The sequence below is a fragment of the Cynocephalus volans genome, chromosome 10, assembly GCF_027409185.1.
Source record: "Cynocephalus volans isolate mCynVol1 chromosome 10, mCynVol1.pri, whole genome shotgun sequence".
Taxonomy (NCBI): Eukaryota; Metazoa; Chordata; class Mammalia; order Dermoptera; family Cynocephalidae; genus Cynocephalus; species Cynocephalus volans.
Genome location: NC_084469.1, coordinates 131,442,849 through 131,453,259, shown reverse-complemented (window position 1 = coordinate 131,453,259; position 10,411 = coordinate 131,442,849). Strand labels below are relative to the sequence as shown.

At 48.5% G+C, this 10,411-nt stretch overlaps 1 pseudogene; it reads left to right on the top strand.

Annotated features, from left to right (window-relative positions):
• Positions 1-5,912: 5,912 nt before the first annotated feature.
• Positions 5,913-5,997, top strand: LOC134389902 (U2 spliceosomal RNA; annotated as a pseudogene).
• Positions 5,998-10,411: the final 4,414 nt, after the last annotated feature.

The window sequence follows — 10,411 nt, the reverse complement described above, 5'->3', positions numbered from 1 at the left end:
GCAATTACCACCAAACAACCTACTGATGCCTCCATTGTGATAAAATGTTCCCTTCAATGGGGCCTACATGCCAGGCGGTGGGCCTTTATAGCACTCAGTGCTTCCAGAAGCATGCTCAAATGTGGGGCTCCCCGGTGAGCAGCGAGAGCCCATGACTCACTCTCTCTAAGCACCTGTCATGGTGCAGGAGGCTCTTAATAGGAGATGGGTCCTTACAAGCAGAGGCAGGGGTCTGGGTATGAGCAAGGGCTCTGCTGCCCAGGCTCTGCCCAGTGGCCCATGTGATGCCCTGGGGCCTGTCCAGCCTCCCACCTTCCCACCCTGGTTACCCCACCCTGTCCTCCCATCCACTGAAGTCTCATATCTCCCCACCCACCCACCCCATTTGCCATGCTCCCACCCTGGAAAATGGGGGCTACCTGCCATGGACACATCCTCAGCTTATCCTTCAATCTCCTGCTTTGAAACTGTCCCTGGCTGGCCACAGCTTCCCCACAGCCCCTGGTGGTTGCTGTTCATTCTCCAGATGCCCCAACATCCCTGGAGACAACCCCTCCCCTGCCCAGCTCTGGAGGCACCTGTATGCTGGTCCCCGCTCCCAGCCCTTGCTCTGGGCCTTGGTTCACCCTTTCTCACCTCAATGACCTGCCTTCCTGTTGGGTAACATTGGTGGGTGCCAAGGACCCACCTCACTGTCCAGGTTGCAAGTGTCCTCAGTGCCTCTCCATTCTCTGCCACATCCATGCTGCCCCGTCCAGACCTGACCCTGTACAGTCTTGGCCACTAGGGGGGACACTTCGGCCACACTGAGTACCCTGTGTCTCCCTCCTCCTCTGCCCCCACAGTGATCTCTGGTCCGCAGCCCAGAGGGTTTTTTATCCCCTCATTTCTGCTGGGACCCTGTGCCATCCGTCTGTCTCCCTCTCTGGCCCCCTGAACCCCATCTTCTCCAACCTCCGCCCACGGTGCTGCCATCTAAGGCCTCTGTCTGGCAGAAAGCTGCTGCCCAGTGACCCCACTAGCCATCCCGGCGGGAATCCCACCCCGCAGCCTTCTGCTCCCCGACTCCACCCCTGGCCTCTGTCCCCAGTTCTTAGGGTCACAGTGAGATGCCAGTGAAGACGGGTTAATGTGCAAAACCATAACTTGCTTTCCCAGCCCACCCCCGACCCCCTCCAGCTGCGGGCCGCTGGTAGGGAGCGTCCTCTGAGACCTTCGGGACAGCAGCCTCTCTTGCTGGGAAGGTTTGCAGTGGGCGGTGGAAGTTTCCGGTAACGATCATCCAACATCGGTTTGGACGCCCGAGGTCTCATACAAAGGTGGGACAAGCGGGGACCATGGGGGTGGCTGTGCTCCCCGTTCGACGCGTCCAGCCGCCCGCGCCGGGCCCCTCTCCAGCTCACGGACCTTGGATAGTGGGGCAGGGAGAGGGTCGAGACCGAGGCGACAAAGGTGGACCAGGCGGACCAGGCGGAACCGGAGTTCTGTGGGCCGGACGGCCGCGGGCCTCGGGCGCCCCCTGGAGGCCGTTCCGGCTGCGGACGCGCAGCACAGACCCGGGAAGCGCCCGCATTAAGAACTTCCTGACCGGAGTGGTGACAATCGGCTTTGTATCTCATGAATATTCGTAACCAATAAAAAAACCTTGCATTATAAAAAGAACTTCCTGCCCTTCTACGAGAAAAATGCCTCCCGTAGAAATGAGCGAAAGATAGGAAAAGAAACATGTGAAATGAGACACAAATGCTCAATAAAACATCAAGCTGATGTTTACATAGGCAGGATCTGTTGTAAGCACTAACATGCAGCAGTTCTTTCAAATCTCACAACAATGCTACTAGGGAGGGGCAGATTGTTCCCATGCTAAAGATGAGTAAACTGAGGCACAGAGCGGCTAAGCAGCTTGCTCAAGGCCACTCAGTAAATGGCAGGGCCAATGTCTGACCTGGCAGCCCAGCACCAGAATCTATGGCCTTACTCATTGCACGAAACCAATTCTCAACATATGAAAAATAAATGTACACTCTGGCTAAAAACCGGAGTGTACAATAAAACCATTCACTCAGTAAACTGAGGGAATCCTGGATGAGTGCATTCTGCACCTACGGGCCAAGCAGGGTCCTGGTTGCTCTTGCACTTGTGTTCCCTTCCCACATCCAGGAGATCTCACTCTCACTAGATCTTGGAGTTTCCTGGAATTAGAAGCAAGCTTCCCTTCTGTGAGCTCCCTGTCTGCTGGCCTGGGGTAGGAGGGCCAGGCCATGGCTGTGGTCTGCGTGGCCTCCTTTCCTCCAGAGCACAGGCAGAGAGAGGTGGCCCCAGGGAGGTGAACCCGATTCATCCCCAGTGCCTGCCACCCTCCTTGTTGCTGTGGCCAAAAGGCCATCCCCTTCACCACCGGGTGGGTCCCATCACATCCTTTTGGAATTAGATAAATAACTCTCTAAAAATAGTTTATGCTTCATATAGTGGTAAACTGCTCTGCTGTTTAATGCTGAAAGACTCCTGTTGATTCTTGTGTCCAGCTGGGCTCCTTTGAGTCTTGCTTAGACCATCTGAAGAAGAGATGAGCTTGTTTTCAAGATGAGCCAAACTGGGACAGAACCTGGAACAGACGGCAGCTGAAGGTAAGGACCAGTCTAGGGGCTAACAGCTTACTCCATCTCTCTCCCAGGGTCATATGCTCTCACTCTGGGCTTGCTCTCTTCTCTCTCCCAACCAAAAGCCTGCACTCGGTATTTCTAGCGCTGACCTGAATATCTCCCGACCTCTGTTTCCTCCTTTCAGCATCCACACCAGCTGTTAATGCCCTCATTGCTGGAGTTCTTCATTCATGTTCCAAGCCAGCTCATCTATATTTTGCCAGAGTGTATCATCTATCTCTGGATTGGCTGCCTTGGGTCATGGTTTCCTTGTGGTCTAATCAGTGGGGCCAAGAAGGGAGGGGACTAACATGGCCCCAGCACAAGGCTGTCCCCTCAGCTGGTGCTGTGAGTGATATAGTCACCACTGTTAGACTCTCTATGATGGTCCCAGATTCTTTTTTTTTTTTTTTTTTCTGTTTACTCATGCTTGAGTTTCATTTGTTGACCTTTGTTGACCCTTGTCATTGTTACCAAGAGGTCTTTTAAGGGTCCTTAAAATTTCCTCAGGCACCCAGCCTGGTTCACAGTGGAGGCTCCAACCCAGAAGCCTGGCAGGGGAGGGTCATTCATAGTTAAACAAACAGTAAGTCATTTCCTCCTCCCTCTTTGGTCTCACCTTTCATTAAAAAAAAAAATGGGGGGGAGGACATATTTAATAAACACCATCCATTAGATTAGATCAACAGTCTCCGAATATTGCATTTCTTCCAGAAACAGTGTCTCTGCTGCCCTCACAGAAGAGCATGTGGTCTAGAGGAAATTGAATAAAGTCCTTTAATCAGCCACAGTAGTATTTGAATCATTTAATTTAGGATCTGACAACCACAAATTACTTTATTTTTCAGGCCAATTTTAGCTGAACAGGAGAGCTGGCCCAGTCCAACTCATGCTTAATAAATCACCCCTTTGCCTGATCGTGGTAAGTTTGGGGAAGAGGTTTTTCTATGGCTTTTCAAAAATAATCAAAAACAGTCTCCCATGCTGTGTGTGCCTGACATGGAGTCTTTGGCTACTCCCATCTCATCTCTGTGGCTTTGGAGTGAACCCTCAGGGTAGAGAAAGACAGGACATGAGGCAAGGAGCTGTCACCTCCACAGCCTGTGTTTTTATTCCTGGCTCCAGGTTCTCATGTCCAGAAAAACAAGTCAAATCAAATTAGATACCAGACACACACTGTCTTATAGCAGCTCACCCTTTGCTGCCTCAGACTTCAACACCTGCTGAAAACCTTTCACTGGAAAAAACAAAAGAGGAGCTTCTGTTTGAAAATAGCACCTGCTGAACACGCTCAATGTGGCCTCTACCAGAGTCTCATCAAATGCCCTGTGAAGTCCCAGTAGAAGGCAAAACACAAGATTCCTCTTTAAGAACCAATCTGACATCAGCTGCATCTGGCAGACGTTTCTTCTGACCTCCAGGCACATGTAGCTGGGCTGAAAAAAGCCCACAGGACTCCATGCTGTCCCTTATAAACAACAGAAACTTATTTCTCACAGTTCTGAAGGCCGTCCATGATCAAGGTGCCAGCAAATTCAGTGTCTGGTGAGGGCCTGCTTTCTGGTTCATAGATGGCACCTTCTCACTGTGTCCTCACATGGTGGAAGGAGCAAGCTAGCTCTCTGGGGTCTCTTTTATAAAAGCACTAATCCAGGGGCTGGCCCATGGCTCACTTGGGAGAGTGTGGTGCTGACAACACCAAGTTAAGGGTTAAGATCCCCTTACCAGTCACCTTTTAAAAATAAATAAATTTTAAAAAATAAAAATAAAAAAAATAAAAGCACTAATCCCTATTGCCGGAGACCAGCTCCAGTCGAGTTGGGGGTCTTTGAAAGAGGGATGAAGAGACGGCGAAAATAACAAACACAGGCAGAGACCTCGGTTCCTTTGAAGCACGTTCTCACCCTGCGGGCTGTCAGCGCTGTCGCAGCCAAAGCAGCTAAAGCAGCTGAAGCAGCCTTTAGACTGAAAACAGCATTTTTATTTGTTACACAACACGGGGGGGTTAATGTGGGCATTTTAACTACATAAACCTTTAAAATTATTAAGCCAATAGTTAAACGGAAACTTTTCTTAAAATTACGTCAGTTCTCATAAAATTAATAATCTACAAAGTTAAATAAAACTCGGTGGTCAGCCAATTCTTTTTGGTGATTATATCTGTTGTGTGGTCAATTAGTCCGTGACTCGCTGTTCTTGACGTTTTTCACCATTGTGTTTCTTTTCTTCTTGCTCTCGTATTAACCTTAAACTTATTACTACCAGCAAGCATAAATTAGTTAAACAAACCTTATATATATTTTTAACTTTTAAATACTATAAAAAAATTCTAACAATTATATTTAAAACTTATAAATCTAACAATTAAACTTATAATCAACTAAAAATTTAATGATTCTCATATTTCTATAGGCATGAACCTATTGTTTATTAGGAAAAGGAATAAAGAATATTTGAACAGCTTTATCATGCATGTACTTAATATAGCAAGCTGTGTGGCCCAATGTAAAGTGTCAAAGTGCACAGCACCATCCCTCATGAAACCAGGTGCATTCTAAATTCCATCTATAATCTTTATTTTTAGGAGGGAAAGTTGTGCATCATATGTTTTTGTTCCAATATCTTACTAAGATGTTTTTATTTAACTTAGGACACCAATGAATAACAGGGTTTCTACGCATTCTTTCTCATAAACTTAATTTTTTCTATAGTATCTTTTTCCATTAATTCCAACCATTCTCTTACCATTAATATAATCCCCTGTAAGTGACGTTTGCCAGCTTAAGTCATATTTAGGACGTCCCCTAGGAGGGTACCAAATTTTTCCTTTTCCCATTTTATAATCCATATAACCATTTACCTAGATGGTGGGAAGAGGATGGGGATTTCTATTGTTTATTAATTTCTTCAGTAAAAACAATTGCTCATGGCTACTCATAAGGTGTTTTTAAAACATCCGTTGGTGTAATAAATTGACTTAAAAGGGACAATTTGCAATTGTTCAATCTTCCAGGATCTTTTGTGGGATAATCTAATTTTATGACAACAACTGTTTGTGTGTCATTTTTTGCATCTTTTGGAAACTCAGGAAACTGCCATGCTGACCAAAACATCAAAAGAGAAAGCAAAAGCAGCACCACTGTGCCAGGGCCGAGATCTTTACAGTGAAAGCAAGTGCTGGTAGCTGTGGCCCTGCCAGCAGCTCTCCCTCCGGGGCCTTGCCAACTCGGAAAGGGCAGCCCAAGCTATTCTTTTCAAGACCCCGCCACCATCGCTTCTCGGCCTTTTGGCTAAGATCAAGTGTAGTATCTGTTCTTATCAAGACCCCGCCATGGCGTGGACCGCGCCACCCTATCATGAGAGCAACACCCCTAAACACGATAATATATGTGTAGTCCTACAAACATGACTCATAAAATATAACTATAAATAATTTATCTTTGTCTCCCTTTGTCCCTTAAATTTACTGTGTGGAGCTCCTTTTCCCTTTGTCCCTTGAGGAGATTTACTCTGAGTTCCCTAAAGACTCCTTCTTCACCCTTTAGCCTGGCAATAACTTTTAGCTTCTTTCTGCCGGTGTCTTTTTCTCCTCCAGGAGGCTTCATTGGTCAGGCTCTAAGACAACTCCACGCCGGCTCTCTCATGTCAGTGGCTGCCTCTCATCCACTGGAAACGTTCACTCATCCTTTGCTCTCTTGGTTTCTGGACATGCAGGCAGATGCCAATGCAGCTACCCTCATTGTTGCACCACGAAGTCTTCTGGCCCACCTGTGTCCTGCCATTGAGATACTCTGTCATGAGTCGCTCCATTGTGACTCACTGTGCCCCTGAAGCTCCAAAGGAACAGGTGGCTCCACAGAAGCCCCTTTCCCTAAGCTGGAGGTGAGGGGCAAGCAGCCCTCACTACTACCCTGGGCAGGAGCAATTCACAGCACCAACTCTCCAAACATGCCCACAGAACCCAGTACTCTGCAAATGCCCAGTAAATACAGCCATCCTGGGCTTCTGATCCTACTGGGCTCTGTGGCTGCTGGGCTTTGACTCCCTTGCCCTGTGACCCAGTCAATGAGTCCAAAATGTGCCACTCCATTCTTGCCAACTGCCCCCAAGAAGGAGAATCCTTGCACCCCTACGTTATGAGGATGGGTGGGCCAGTGAGAAGGAAAAAGGTGCCCCAGCCAGCCACAGAAACGTGGTAACTGTGGCAGTGTCCTAAGCAGGCACCTAACAACTCCCACATTGGCTACCCTGCTAGATATTTTGTCCCTCTTAGGACTTACTCATCAAACCCACTGAGAGAAGAATTATGAGACCCCTTGCTCAGTGTGACCAAAGGGGCCCCAGAAGTGTCAAGTCTGGAGACAGAATGAAAACGGTGCCCCAGGAATCAGAAGAGAAGGAGGCTGGAGAGAGGAAGGTAATGGGTGCAGTGGGGAGGGAGGACACTGAAGTCAGAGTTGCCTTGGGGAGAAATTCAGGGTCTGAGGGCAGCCCATAAACCCTGTCCCCCAGGGGAGAGGTCTGGATGCCGTTCTCAGAGTGGCGCAGGAGGAGACAGTTGGTCTGGGAAGGAGAGGAAGCACCCCGGGAACATCCACACCAGCAAGCTTATCTCAGCTGATTAAATGGCAGCAGATAAATTTAACTAAACGTGAGTAATGAGAACACAAAGGGGAAGCGAAGAGAAATAGAATATTTGAGCAACATAAGGAAATGAGAAGAAAATGACTTTGCAACGAAATGTCAAACTTCTGTGCCTGCAGGAGATGTAATCTGGTCATTGCAGGCTCAGGAGAGTGGGGAGTCTGTGGTTATTTCAAGCAAATTTTAATTCACTTTATTTTAATATCATATGGCCAAATACCTCTGGGATGATGTCAGGAGATAGAACTGGGAATCAGAGAGTGCCAGCCTTGTCAACTGGGGTGTTTCTTGTTTGTTGTTTTATAAGGACAAGCTGTGTTTATATTCATTCATCCATCCATTCATTCAGACAGTAAATGTTAAAGCCTGAGGGGTTAAACAAGGACACAGCTCAGCCTTCTCCAGCCCCCAGGAGATCTTGGCCAGCTGTGGAGTTAGACAAGTGAACAGAAAGTTGCAATGCAAGGCCACATCCTGGGCCCAACACCCGTTGGTGCTCAACAGGAGTTTGTGATTGAAAGGGTGGTTCTGGGAAGGTGACAGAAAGGAGTGAACATCAAGTTGGGTCTTGAAGGATGAATAAGTTAGGCAAGTGAGTCAAGAGCAGTCCAGGTAGATGGGACTTCATGCAACAAGGTAAAAGTGTCCACATGTAGGACTGGCTGGTTAGCTCAGTTAATTAAAGCATGGTGCTGATAACAGCAAGGTCTAGGGCTCAATCCCTGTACTGGCCAGCCATCAAAACGAACAAACAAAAAGTACAACAAAAAAGGGACCTCATGTAGCAAGGGGATGCTGGTTACAATCATGGGGCTAGGGGAGATGACACAGGGAAAGGGAACAGGGTAAGAAGAGGAAGGAGGCAAGGAAGAGACACAGGATCAGTGGACCCCTGATGAGGAATAACACTCTCAGGAAGGCAGACTCTGAAGCCAAGACCTCCCCCAATTCACCTAATGCCTCTACTCCAGCGCGGATGCCTGCTTATCCTTCACGGCTTACCTCAGCTATCACTTCCTGCAGGAAGCCTTTCTGCCCAGCTCAGGCTAGGGTCGGTCCCCCTTCCCGCATGTGGCACTCCCAACACACACTATGCCACCAACCTTGTCACTGCCCACCCCAGCCCCATATTGGGTTGGCTTGTGTGTATTCATGCCCATATCCCAACTTAAAACTGAGCAGGTGCCCTCTCCTTGATAAAGCCCCTCAAAAGTTTAGATGGAAAAGAGCCATAGCCCTGATCCCCGAGGTTAAAGTGATTTAAAATCTGACAACTGGGCTCTCCAACAAAAATTGGAGAGCTGAGGGCTGGCCCGTGGCTCACTTGGGAGAGTGTGGTGCTGATAACGCCAAGGCCATGGGTTCGGATCCCATGTAGGGATGGCTGGTTAGCTCACTGGGTGAGTGTGGTGCTGACAACACCAAGTCAAGGGTTAGGATCCCCTTACCAGTCATCTTTTTAAAAAAAAAAAAAGAAAAGAAAAGAAAAAGAAAAAATTGGAGAGCTGAGCTTTATTACCAGTAATCAAGGAAGGGACTACAAAGAAACAGCTGAGCACACGGGATGTAGCCTAAGCAATAAGGAGGGAGCCACTAGGCTCCCAGGATCAAAGACACTATCTTGACATGCATCCTTGAGATGTTTTTACAGGGAATGGACCGAAGTTTTCCCACCAGGTGAAAATGCTGGCCAAATGTGGACTACAAGGACACCAGACTGATTGGAGCCAGAAGACTGATGGACAGCATCCCCCAAGCTCTTCCTTTCTCTTCTGAGATTCAGCCAATCAGAAGCATCCACAGGCTACTCACCCAGCTCCAACCCCAACTCATGAGTTTTTTCCTTAAAAATCCTTGCTTGTAAACTTTCCAGGAACCCGGAATTTTTTTCAACATTAGCTACCCCTGCTCCAATTATTTGTCCTTTTAATTAAACGCCTATTTCCCTACTGCAACCCAGGAGTCAAAGTATCTTGGCTTAGCTGTGCACAGGTGGGCAGACCCAAGTTTGGTTCGGTACAAACTGAGACTGCGGTGCCTAGCTCTGGTGATGCTCCCATACACACACTGGTGGGTCACTGGACTCTGGCTAGTAGACTGTCCTGTCTATGCGATCCCATCCCAAGGATGGACAAGGTTGGCCCGGAGAAGTGGCTCCAGAAGCTGAGGTCTGAATCAAAGGTTGCTAGAGGGGTCTAGCTGAGGGAAGGGCGTCCACATCATATCGTTTCTCTAGAGGGACTCTGAAGAGCCCTGAGTGACAGCTCTTCTTGAGTTCCCAGGATTCTGGCTGGATGGGGCAGGTGGTTAGGGCTGTTGGGCCTGGGCAACAAAACCAGAGAAGCCTGGTCCCAGGCGGTGAAACCGGAATGACTGGAGAGGCGGGGATGGGGAGTTGAGGTGGTGCTGAAGCCAGGGCTTGAGACAGCGACAAACAGTACAGGGGCCAGGTACGTGACCCACATTTCTGGACAGAGCTGCGAGCGGAACACCCTGCCCGAGGAAAATGACGAAGCTGCAGGTACCCTGTATGTCCGCTAGGGGGCAACCGAGGCTACATCAGCCGGCGGGTCGCCATGGTAACCACGGAGCTGCTGCCGCTGCTGATGCGTTGTCCCCAGACCGCGGCGGGAGGTGAGGAGAACGCCCCCCGCGCGGCGTCCGGGATGCTGGAGGGTCTGTGGCCATCAGTTCCAGGCAGACGTGAGCCCAGGCAGAGATGAAGGACCCGGCTGACTTCATCTTCGTGTTTTCTCACCTCCGCGCAGGTCACACCTTCACCCGTTGAGCCAGGCGTAGCAGTTGCGGGAGAAAAATAAAACGGGGTTTTGGATCAGCCAAACCAGCTCTTTCATTATTCAGACGAAATTGAAATTCAGAGAGAGAAAGACATTTATTGGAGACTACACAACAACAGACCTGGAAATAGAGCTGAAGATGAAATGGAAAAGAAAGAAAGAAAAGGGTACAAATGGTCAAAGCCCAGTATAGCAATGTGTTCTGTTTTTCAATTACCATTTTTGAATTTTAAATGTTTTGAGCACCAGATTACACCTGATGAATTTTTAAAGACATAGTGCTACAATGGCACTTAAGAATCCCTTTCAGCTTATCACATGCATCTT